Source organism: Xiphophorus hellerii, chromosome 24, assembly GCF_003331165.1.
Source record: "Xiphophorus hellerii strain 12219 chromosome 24, Xiphophorus_hellerii-4.1, whole genome shotgun sequence".
Lineage (NCBI taxonomy): Eukaryota > Metazoa > Chordata > Actinopteri > Cyprinodontiformes > Poeciliidae > Xiphophorus > Xiphophorus hellerii.
The window spans coordinates 15,660,117-15,670,922 of record NC_045695.1 but is presented as its reverse complement, the minus strand read 5'-3'; the positions used below and the strand labels follow the sequence as shown (position 1 = coordinate 15,670,922).

The following is a 10,806-nucleotide window of genomic DNA, read 5'->3' as shown; positions in this document are numbered from 1 at the left end:
ATGATGCAGCTGAGAACTTTGCTCCTTCAGTGAAAGCCGACACTGAACATCTAGTGATGTAGCTACACTGTGGAGACCAAGAGGGTCACTTATAAAACCAACATCTCTGCAATAACAAGGATGATCACATAACTCACTGCATGATGTTGCACATCTACAAATGGAAACAACCCTGAGGATAAAACACATGTGGGTCTCTGTTTGGAGAGCCACTGAACCACACAACACATCCCAGTCCATCTAGAGTCGGAGGTTTCCAGAGACTGACTGCATTTTGATATTATGACTATTTGTCCAAAGACTAGATTACAATCAGTCCTCTATCAGTTTCAACCCTATTTCTTACATCTAATATCTCTATTTAAACACTGGAAAGGCCTGAAACTGATGAGAAAACATCCACTATTTCATCATCACCTTCTTCTGACTTCTACATTTACATCTATGCTTATTTGAAATATTTACTCCATATATTCATTCCTTTCTGTCTCCTTTTCCTCCCCAAATTATCTTTTCCACATACAGAACATATGAACATCCAGTACTACTGTGCAGCTGACATTGCTAATGAAGACGTGTTCTTTCTACTAAACCTACATCCTGTCTAACTTTCCACTATAGGATTAGCTTCTGTTACATAGTGTAGCTTTAGCAGAAGCTCTTCATTCACTGTTTCAGGTTCACATTACTAACTTATTACATAAAACTATCCAACAGTGAAATTAGCTCCACTTACTGACTCATTCTTTCAGCTAGCATTATTAGCTATTATTGCTCTTTTCATCATTAAACACATTCACACACAGAGAGATCTTGAAACATGCAGAGCTGTGAAACTACACAGAGGTAGAAGCTGAGACCTACTAAAGATTCGGCTTCATTCTGGAGTGAGAACACGAAGCAGCTGCAGCTCCTTCTCCACTTGGTGTGTTTCCCATTTGAAGCCTGGCGACAGGAGATGAACAGCACCACACTTTACATCACAAAAGGAAACTAATCATGAAGAGCTACAGACTGAAACATCACTCGCTGCTCCTCCATGAACTCTGCTGCAACGTTGATAGACAGTGAGGTGCAGAGGGGAAACGATGAACAACAAACTGGACCGGATCGGTTCTGTGTGGCCTCAGTTTGTTGGAGGTAAAGTTGAAGCTGGGAGAGTTTCATCACACAGGCCACGAGCAGCTGAGTTCAGGATTTGGTTTTCATGACATAGAAACTACACATAATGATGAGATCAGCCTCCCAATACATGACACACAGGATGTGGAGTGAGAAACCAGAACCTTCTTAGAATGGCAGCTGAACTCCAGACCAACTGGATCCATTCATTATGACCCTTAAGGTCATGAAGAGTTGAAAAGACATGAAGAGTTTTGATTGCGATGGCGACTCGGTGTTTCTTCTCCTGCCTTCTGTATTGTCACTGAGAAGGAATGTTTGTAAGAACTCTGTGACCTTTGAACCTCAACTACTCATGCTGTTACACATTTCCTTAAATACCTTCGATTCTGCACACAACACATTGATTTTCCATCATTTCGCTCTGTTACATGTTGGATTTGGAAGATTCTCGCTAAACATTTGATTACCGACAATAAGAGATACTAACATCCAGCTGGTCGTCTACCTGCATATACCTGACTGACTGAAGCAAATTCAAACACACTACTGGGGAGAGAAATCAGTGACATGACAATGGCTCCTAACAGATGCACCATTACGTATTTGACAAGCACAAGTGGTGCTTCCTGCACAGCTCATAGAGATACTGACAGTGGGTTCTGGATGGTGAACCAACAACTGAACACTTGTCTGTTCCAGGAGCCATTGTACAGCTCACCAAACACACTGGAATTCTGCTTGGGTTGCTAGGTAACACGGAGAACTCCACTGGAGTTGCTAGGTAACAGCACAGTGTGAATGAGGTATCAGGAGAATTTGGAAGCTAATCCTTTTCCTATGGAGAGAAAAGATTCACTTATTGCCTAAAAACAAGCAGGTGTCTCTTTAAATCGTTTGCCTGTTTTTACCCTCCTAGATGATCTTCTAATCACATTTTACATCCAATATCCACTTTAAAATAGAAACATTATGACTGAATATGATTCAAAGAACTTCCTGTCCTTTCGTGGTCTGATTAGCCGTCCTCACTGTTCACTGATTTGTTAGCAACAACATCCATAGCAACGGTTGAGTCTCTCCGAAGCTCCTTGGCGACACAAAGCTGAGCAGAACAAACGCCGCGCTGAGCGCCTCCGGCTACATTTGGCACTTCGGCCGTTTATGACGTCGGTTCTGTATCCGTGAGCAACCATTGATCTCCTTTTCCTCCCCGATCCGTGGAAGCGTCACGTTGCACGGCCGACGCCCCTCAGAGTTACGTCACCCTGTCGTTTTATAAAACGGATGATGGCAAAGACGAAACACAAATAGCCCAGCGGCGACCTTCGGCTCCCCGACGAGGAAGAGGAGGGTGAGAAAGAGCTGTGACCTTCAACTGCGCCGCTGGAACCAGTTCAGGTCCCAGTAGACTGAGTGAACTGAACAGGTTTACATTTGTGACGGTCCCACCTGAACACTGTAAACAGAGAACAACCACAGTTTCTACTGCAGATATTATTACAGACTTTAAACAACAAACATAAACTTATAGAAATGATGACTTTGTTTTACTAATACAATAGTTCTATTGCTAAATTAGTTGACTTATAACAAATTATTCCTCTATGTTGAGGACTTTTACTGATCTGAAAAAATCTCCTATACGTTTCTGACTAGTTAATTCTTCCTCCTTTCAACTACATGACAGAACGTCACTTGATACGATTTGGTGTTTTTACAGTACAGACACATCATGTCATACATAGACTTAGAGGAAACTGGCTGAGTGCAACTATTTCAACCTTTTCATCAGATAATATCTGTCCAATGGGATTCTGTATATTTAATACATATATTCAGAAAACATTAAATAACTCTTGTACTGCTATATATTTCCTGTAACACATTGCTGTATAACTTTTCCTCTTCACTGTTTCTCTGAGTCGCCAGCATCTCACTGCAGATACTGGTGACTTCGTAGGAAAACTGTTAAAAGCAGAAAAGAGAAATTTAATCCAGTTTGTGGTGATAAAATACTGAAATACAGTCTAATGACCTAAATATCACCAATATTATGGAAAGCTACTCAATAACCAGCATTGAATAATAAAGGTTTAAAATGAAGTTGCATTTCCACCAATCCGCCACTAGAGGGCAGAAGAAGACCAGGAAACAAAACATCAGCGACGGCATCGACCAGGGAGCAAGAGAGAAATCATTGTGACCTTTAACCTCTATGAGGAGCCCTTCAGAAGAGCTGCATCAGGTCAAAGGTCACTCTCAAACACTCCAGAAGGAATCCGGCTCACATCTGTAAACAACTGGACTACAGACAAACAAAACTTATGACTTTGATTGGATTACAATCACTTGACATGTTGGATTATTATATTATAATTATTACAGTGATGAAGAACCAGAACCAGATCAGAAAATTCCAACCGCTGATCCAGGACCAGAAATACAGTAGAGAGTCTCTGCTGATCAGCTGCTCGACCTCCATTCATCCTCCTCTTCCTCACACAAACACACACACACACACTGACACACTCCTCCACCATCGGTTCTCTGGTCGGTTCTGGATCCCTGAGGGACGCGGCTGCCTGCTGTGAGCAGAAGAACCGGGCCAGAGGGGGTGTGTGTGTGTGTGTGTGTGTGTGTGACTACTCTCAGAAGTCATGACAAAATGACCACAAACATTTCAGAAAAACATTGAACACCTTTGGATTCTTTTATAAAATAATCACTTGTTATTTGATTTCATCTTTTTCACCAGAGTTTCCAGTTGGTCCTGGTTTTTCTTTTACTAATTACAATTAAATGCTAAAAAAAAACAATCTTTCCACCTTTTATGTTGTAGAAAGTTACAAAAAATGTTCCCTAGTCGTACATCTCTTCTTAATTGTTTACCTAAATCTCTAGTTTAACTTTAAACACATTTAGATTTTAGGTTGATTACAGCTGATCACTAAATAACTTTGAATTTCATGTTACAATTAAAATGACAGAACTAAACTTCATCTGGCTGATTTCACAACAACACAAGTTTCAGATGGTCACACATTTTCGATGCACACGTCTAACATCTGTATTTTTGTTAATACAAATTCACATTCATTAAAATAAATAGATGCACTTTTCATTTATAAAGAAACTTCAACAATAAGACAATGACCTGATAATCACACGACTAGATTTCACTTTTTGCTAACTTCCTAAATTGGTCCAACAATTCTTTACATCACATTGCAGAAAGTTAATAAATGAGCATTTTGAAAAATAATAACTAAAAGTCATCAGAGAATAATTATGGTAACTATAATTGTGCTACATTACTCTCGTTAAGTCAGTTAATTACTTTTAATACAAACTTTTTTCTACATATTTTAACACTTTCATCTACTATTTTAAAATGAGCAAAATATATTAATTTCTATCCATTAAATACTAAAATAAGCTGGTTTAACTACCTAAACTTGATTCTATGAATCAGATCATTTTTACAGCGTTTATACTACAGATTAAGGTTTCAGATCCGTCTCTCTATATATACAGTTTCTAGATTTTCACATTTTTATTCTCCTAATATATAAAATGTTGATTATGTGAGGCTGAAAACTGATAGAGAACCAACCAACCAGCCTCCTCTGGTTTATTTCACATGAATCAAGTTGTGCTGTTTTTACTCTCTCTAAATATCACATGTGAAAACCTGACATGTGTAATATGTGAAATACTTGTAAAGGTTTTCTTTTTTTGCAGTGTAAAGGTGAAACATTTCTACCTTCCAACTAATTTTACTGAGATGTCTGATTGAAAACTTGGAATATGGATAAATCAGAGATTATTTCATCACTACTACACTGCAAAAACACAAAAATATTAACCAATATTTCATCTACAACTTACTGCAAACATTTTCCATTAAAAGCTTCTTTACAGACGCAGAGCAGCTCGTTTCAGGTGAATCATCTCTTCAAACTAGTATTTTATTTTTAGCACATTTTCCATTTTGAGTCATGAAATCATCTGCCTGCGAAATTTGTTCTTTTTAATGATTATTAAGGAATTAATTATCAGAAGAAATCCACTATATCTTCCTAAAAATTACATTTAGGTTTGTTTTGCTTTATTTCTATAAAATACATAAAACTACTTCCTCAGACTTTTGTCTTTTGGTGATATAAAGATAAACCAGGCACATAATTGGACTGTTGACATTTAATTACTTATATTACTTTCATTTAAATAATTACATAAATTTAATTTATTGAATATCATGACAAATTATAATTTATTATCATATTAAGGAATTATTGAGTGACATGAAGCTAATATGTGTTGCTGAAAAGTTTGGTCTTATTTTGAAGTTATTCACAATAAAACATTTTTCTATCTTTGGTGTTTCTGCAGCGTCTCCATCTTATTGCTGAAAACATCATCAAACTTCTCCCAACATGGCGCCCACAGCTCCACTTTCTGGCTCCCTTCCTCCTCCTCCTCTTCTTCTTCTCTGGTGTAATTATGGTTTTACGGTTTCCTCCGCCGCTCACATCAGCTTTTGTCTTTTTAGGTTTGTTCCTCATTAATAATTCACACAAAGAGACTCAGATTTTACTGCAATTTGCTGCTGCTGCTGCTGGATCCCAGTTATTGTTTTGCAGCTTTGTAGTCCTGAATGTAATTTGGCTTCACATCGCTGCTGAGGAAGAGGAGGGAGGAGGAGGAAGATGTTTGGTCCAGCCAGTCAAACACTGTCGCTCCAAAACGCCGGGCGCTCTGGGTTTCTTCTTCTTCTTCTTCTCTGTTTCTTTGGGATGCCGTTTGTTCGTATTTGCGTCCATGTTTTATTCCGTTTGTTTGCGTTGCGGCAGACGGACGCTGAATTATTGAGAGCGGGCCGAGCGACACGGCAGGAAACTTTGGGACGATTCGTTTTGGTTCTGATCGCATCGAAATGTTTCAGGGAAACTAAAAAGAGTTCGTCCTGCAGAGGAAAACGTGTGAGCAGGTTTTCACATTTCTAGAAGCAAAAACATCAGAAAGGAGATGAAGCTGCAGCTCAAAGACAAAATCCTTAAAACTTCAGCAAACCTGGCAACGAGTTGAGCTAATTTCATCAAAATGAATGAAAGAATTTAAATTATTCCAGATATTTCCTTCAAAAAATGACCATCACTTCATTGTGATGATATTCCACAAACAAAAACTCACATAAAAAACAGATATAAGGAGAAAAAGCAACAAACAGGAGACTGTATTTCAATAGAAAGTTCAGTGGAAGGACAAATTATATAGTAGAAAATGAACTATTAGGAGTATATTAGAGGAATTTGCAGCTGTTCACCAGTCATTGAAGATTTCCACAGGAAATAGAACCCTACATCCTGACTCTACATTTAAATGGAAAGTTCAGTGGAGGGAAAAATACTATTTGAAGTTAGTAAATAAGACTATAGGATTCCACAGCTACCACAGTAAGGCGACATTTCCACAAGAAGAGTGAGAGGAAGAAAAGGTACAAGATGCTGAACTTTTAGCATTTTGATAGAAAGTTTGGTGGAAGAAAAACGTGTGGTCAGAGATGAGTAAATAAGACATTTAAAAAGAATTGAAACTTTTCCACAAAACAGTCAGTGAATACTTCCACATGAAAGATGAGCAAGAAATTCATTTAAATAAATGATACATCACTTCCTACAACATAAATGGAAAGTTGAGTGGAAGAAAACAAGTAGTAGGGCAAATAAGACTATTAACAAGGATTTTACACTTGTCCAGTAAACAGTAACTGCATCCTTTCTAAAGAAACCTGGAAGCAAAATAATAAGCGAGTGATACTGTATTCTATGACCTCAATGGAAAATTCAGTGGAGGGAGAAACTGTGATAAGAAATTAATTTAGAATTTGACTGTTGAACTCCAAACAGTCACAGAACCTTTCTGCATTTTATAACTCACAATTTTTAGAGTTTTTTCTTATCACATTTCTGAATTTCATTTCTACATTTTTTATTTCTTTTCCAAGGAATTTTTAGATTTTCTAAACTAAAATTTCTTATTTTTTCCTCTCAATCTGCAATGATGAACTTTAAAAATGTCTAACGGTTCTTAAGAGATGAGTTTGGAGATATTTAGTGAAAAACTTCAACATTTTTAATCCCTTTAAATTTCTTTCCACCCGTTTTAATCAGTGGAAGTGGTTGCCAGGTTTGTTGAAGTTTTAAGGATTTTCACCACCAACCAAGTGACACAGACAGAGAAAGTTGTAGAGATTAGAGATGTTTGGTGATTCTGACCCATTTCTGAGCGACTGTCTCATGACCGCAGCGTTTTGTCCTGCTGTCCCCCCTCTCTCTTTCTCTCTCTCTCTCTCTCTCTCTCTCTCTCTCTCTCTCTCTCTCTCTTCTTCTCTCTCTCTCTCTCTCTTTCTCTCTCTCTCTTTTCCTGGCATCTCCAGGGAAACGAATCTCCGAAGGAAACAAACTCCTTTCTGGCATCCGGCCGCCGCAGGGAAGGAGAGATTGTCAGAGCGCATTTCTTCGCCGTTTGTGTTTTGTTTACTCCTCTCTTCCTCTCCTCCACATCATTAGGTAAACGGAGGAGAAGAAGAAGAAGAAGAAGTGGCAGCATCATCCCCACTGCAGAACGATTCCACCTGAAGCCGTTCTTTGGAAACTACAGAAATGATTCTCGTGTTTTGATCTGGTCACCTTCCCTCCAACATGGCTGCCAACAAGCAGCAGAGGAAGTCAGTGACACGTTTGCTCCAGAGGAAGAGGAGGAGGAGGAAGATGCCTGGCAGGCTGAGGATTCATGTGAGCCTCTGATGGAACGATGGAGACTCACTGACCTCTGACCTGAGGAAGAGGAACAACTCTTCCTCACTCTGAAGGACTTCGAACGTCTGAGACTACATGGAGGTCCGGGGGCCGCTGGTTGGATGAACAATTGATTGGTTGGATGGATGGATGGATGGATGGATGGTTGGATGCAGTCGTGGAGGAATGGCGTCTCCTTAAGCCCCTCCCCCTTCCACACTCCAACCAATTAACATTCACAAAACTTCCTGGTTTTTGTGTAGCAATAATAAATTGCCACATTATTCAGGAGCAACTAAAGGAAACTTCCTCCATGTTGAAAACTTGTTAGCAACTGAAGATGCTTTTTATGTTGCAACCCTTTTCTGATGCCGCCCTGGGCAACCGCCCATATCACAAGCCGCCATTAAAACCCCGACAACTTAGAGTTGCTGTTGACATCTGGAACATTGCCCAACATTGGATTTAAAATTTACGATTCTGTTATTGGTGTTTTTATGATCTAAAGCAACTTGAACTGCCTTGTTGCTGAAACATGCAACACAAATCAACTTGATTGATTTTTCTATGGTAACATATCAACAACATCAGAGAAGTTTGTTGGTCAACATGTCCGTCAATTTCAACTTTTCCCTACAGAAAACAAACATAAAGATCTTCGTTGCTTTCAGAGATGGCAACTAACAACACAGGTTGCCATGTGGCAAAATGCATAAAGCAACAGAGCAACTCGTCTTTCTGCAACGGCAGATAAGAACGAGGGTCAACAACCCGTCAGCCAGGAACCTGGAGTTCCCCCAATCAAAAGTTCCATTAACTGGGAGCACTGGGAGCTAATTGAGAGCAGGATGGGGCGACATGAGGCTCCGTGGGATCAGAAGACGGAGAAAACAGGGAAAATATAACAAGAGTACAGCGACCTTTGACCTGCTTTAGGAGAGAGAGAGAGAAAAAACATCCACAAATTTACATGACGGAAGATTCACTGCTTCACACGTCCATCCAACCATCCATCCATCCATCCATCCATCCATCCATCCAACCAACCAACCATCCATCCATCCATCCATCCATCCATCCATCCATCCATCCATCCATCCATCCATCCAACCAACCATCCATCCATCCATCCAGCAGCTAATTGACAGCAGGTTACTTTGAGATGAGTTTCTCTTGGATAATAAAATGGAAACTCTGCAACCAACAGCAAAGGACAGAAAAGCACCCAGACTCCGGTGACCTTTGACCTGCTTTAAGAGAGAGAAACATCCAGAAATCTGCATTTCTAACGATTTATGATTCCCCGCTCCATGAAAGCGTGTTCATTATGTCTGCACACCATTTCCTGATGGCTGAGGAAGATTTCCTCCTAATCCGTGTCCGCGCCGCCGTAAGCGTCGGCACGGCGACGCCTGGGCCAACTTTTGTTCCCGGTAATCCCCCCAACCCCAGCAGGGGAGGTCAGGTCTGTCAAAACGTGGCAGTGATCACAGAAACCCCCCCAGCGCCTCATTCGCCTTAATAAGGAATTAAAAATGCATGAAATCCTGAACCTTGGATCTCAGGGGGAAAAGTGTCAACAACTCTGAGATGAAGAGTTTCTGAAACGAGGGTGGAATGGAGAGCAGAACGTTATCCGGGTTTGGACCAGAAACATCTGACCGGTCCAGGAAGATGTATCCGTCTGAGCAGAGAACTTCAGGTTTGACTCTGAATCTGATTCTGCTGTTGGGATGAGACTGGAGGAAACGACACACCAAGACCACGACTCAGCATTCAGAGGCCATGACTCAGCATTCAGAGGCCATGACTCGGCATTCACAGGCCATGACTCGGCATTCACAGGCCATGACTCGGCATTCACAGGCCATGACTCAGCATTCAGAGGCCACGACTCAGCATTCAGAGGCCATGACTCAGCATTCAGAGGCCACGACTCGGCATTCACAGGCCATGACTCGGCATTCACAGGCCATGACTCAGCATTCACAGGCCATGACTCGGCATTCAGAGGCCACGACTCAGCATTCAGAGGCCACGACTCAGCATTCAGAGGCCACGACTCAGCATTCAGAGGCCACGACTCAGCATTCAGAGGCCATGACTCAGCATTCAGAGGCCATGACTCGGCATTCACAGGTCATGACTCGGTATTCAGAGGCCATGACTCGGCATTCACAGGTCATGACTCGGCATTTCCAGAAACAAGAGAGATATCAGCAGGGCATCCATCCATCCATCCAACCATCCATCCATATAAAAACTTTTAAAAATGATAAAATAAACTCTTTCCTAAGGATTGAATTGAAATGTCTGTTGACTCTTTATGATTAATTTTCTGTTTCTGTTCATAAATCGAGTGAGTTTGTCTGTAAATGCCTTTAGTCGCCATTTGTTGTGAACTGATGTCTCACAAACAAACTACTAAATACTTTGACATCAACCAAAGTACAGATAGAAATCACTTCTTTGACTTTTAAAAACTTCCTAACCTTACCCGCTAACGGATGGCGCCGCGGAGCGGCCATCTTTCAGCGCGTCGGACAGCTTGACCGGCGGAGCGACCTCCGGATGACGGATGGCGCGCAGCCGGAAACCGCCGCCTGTATCAGGCAGCGTTCACAACCCAACACAGATTCCTATCAGACTGTATTGGATCCAGTAATTTCCTTTTCCAAGACGAATGGACGGAGATAGCGAGGAGAGGATGGAGGTTATCCTCTGCAACTCTCAGCTGATTATTATTTATGATGCGTTTGGCGTTTCTGGGTTGTTCTGATCCATCCTGGTTATTAATCTCACTGGTCAGGATGTTCACTGCTAATGAACGATCACTTATCCAATATAAAAATAATGTCTATTAATGGAAACACGTCAATTT

At 40.7% G+C, this 10,806-nt stretch overlaps 1 long non-coding RNA gene across 1 annotated transcript; it reads left to right on the top strand.

The window, feature by feature from the left end:
• Window positions 1–1,767: 1,767 nt before the first annotated feature.
• On the top strand, window positions 1,768–5,181 carry LOC116716050 (uncharacterized). The gene is made up of 2 exons (XR_004338377.1): window positions 1,768–1,875; window positions 1,907–5,181. It is a non-coding gene; the product is annotated as an uncharacterized LOC116716050 (long non-coding RNA).
• Window positions 5,182–10,806: the final 5,625 nt, after the last annotated feature.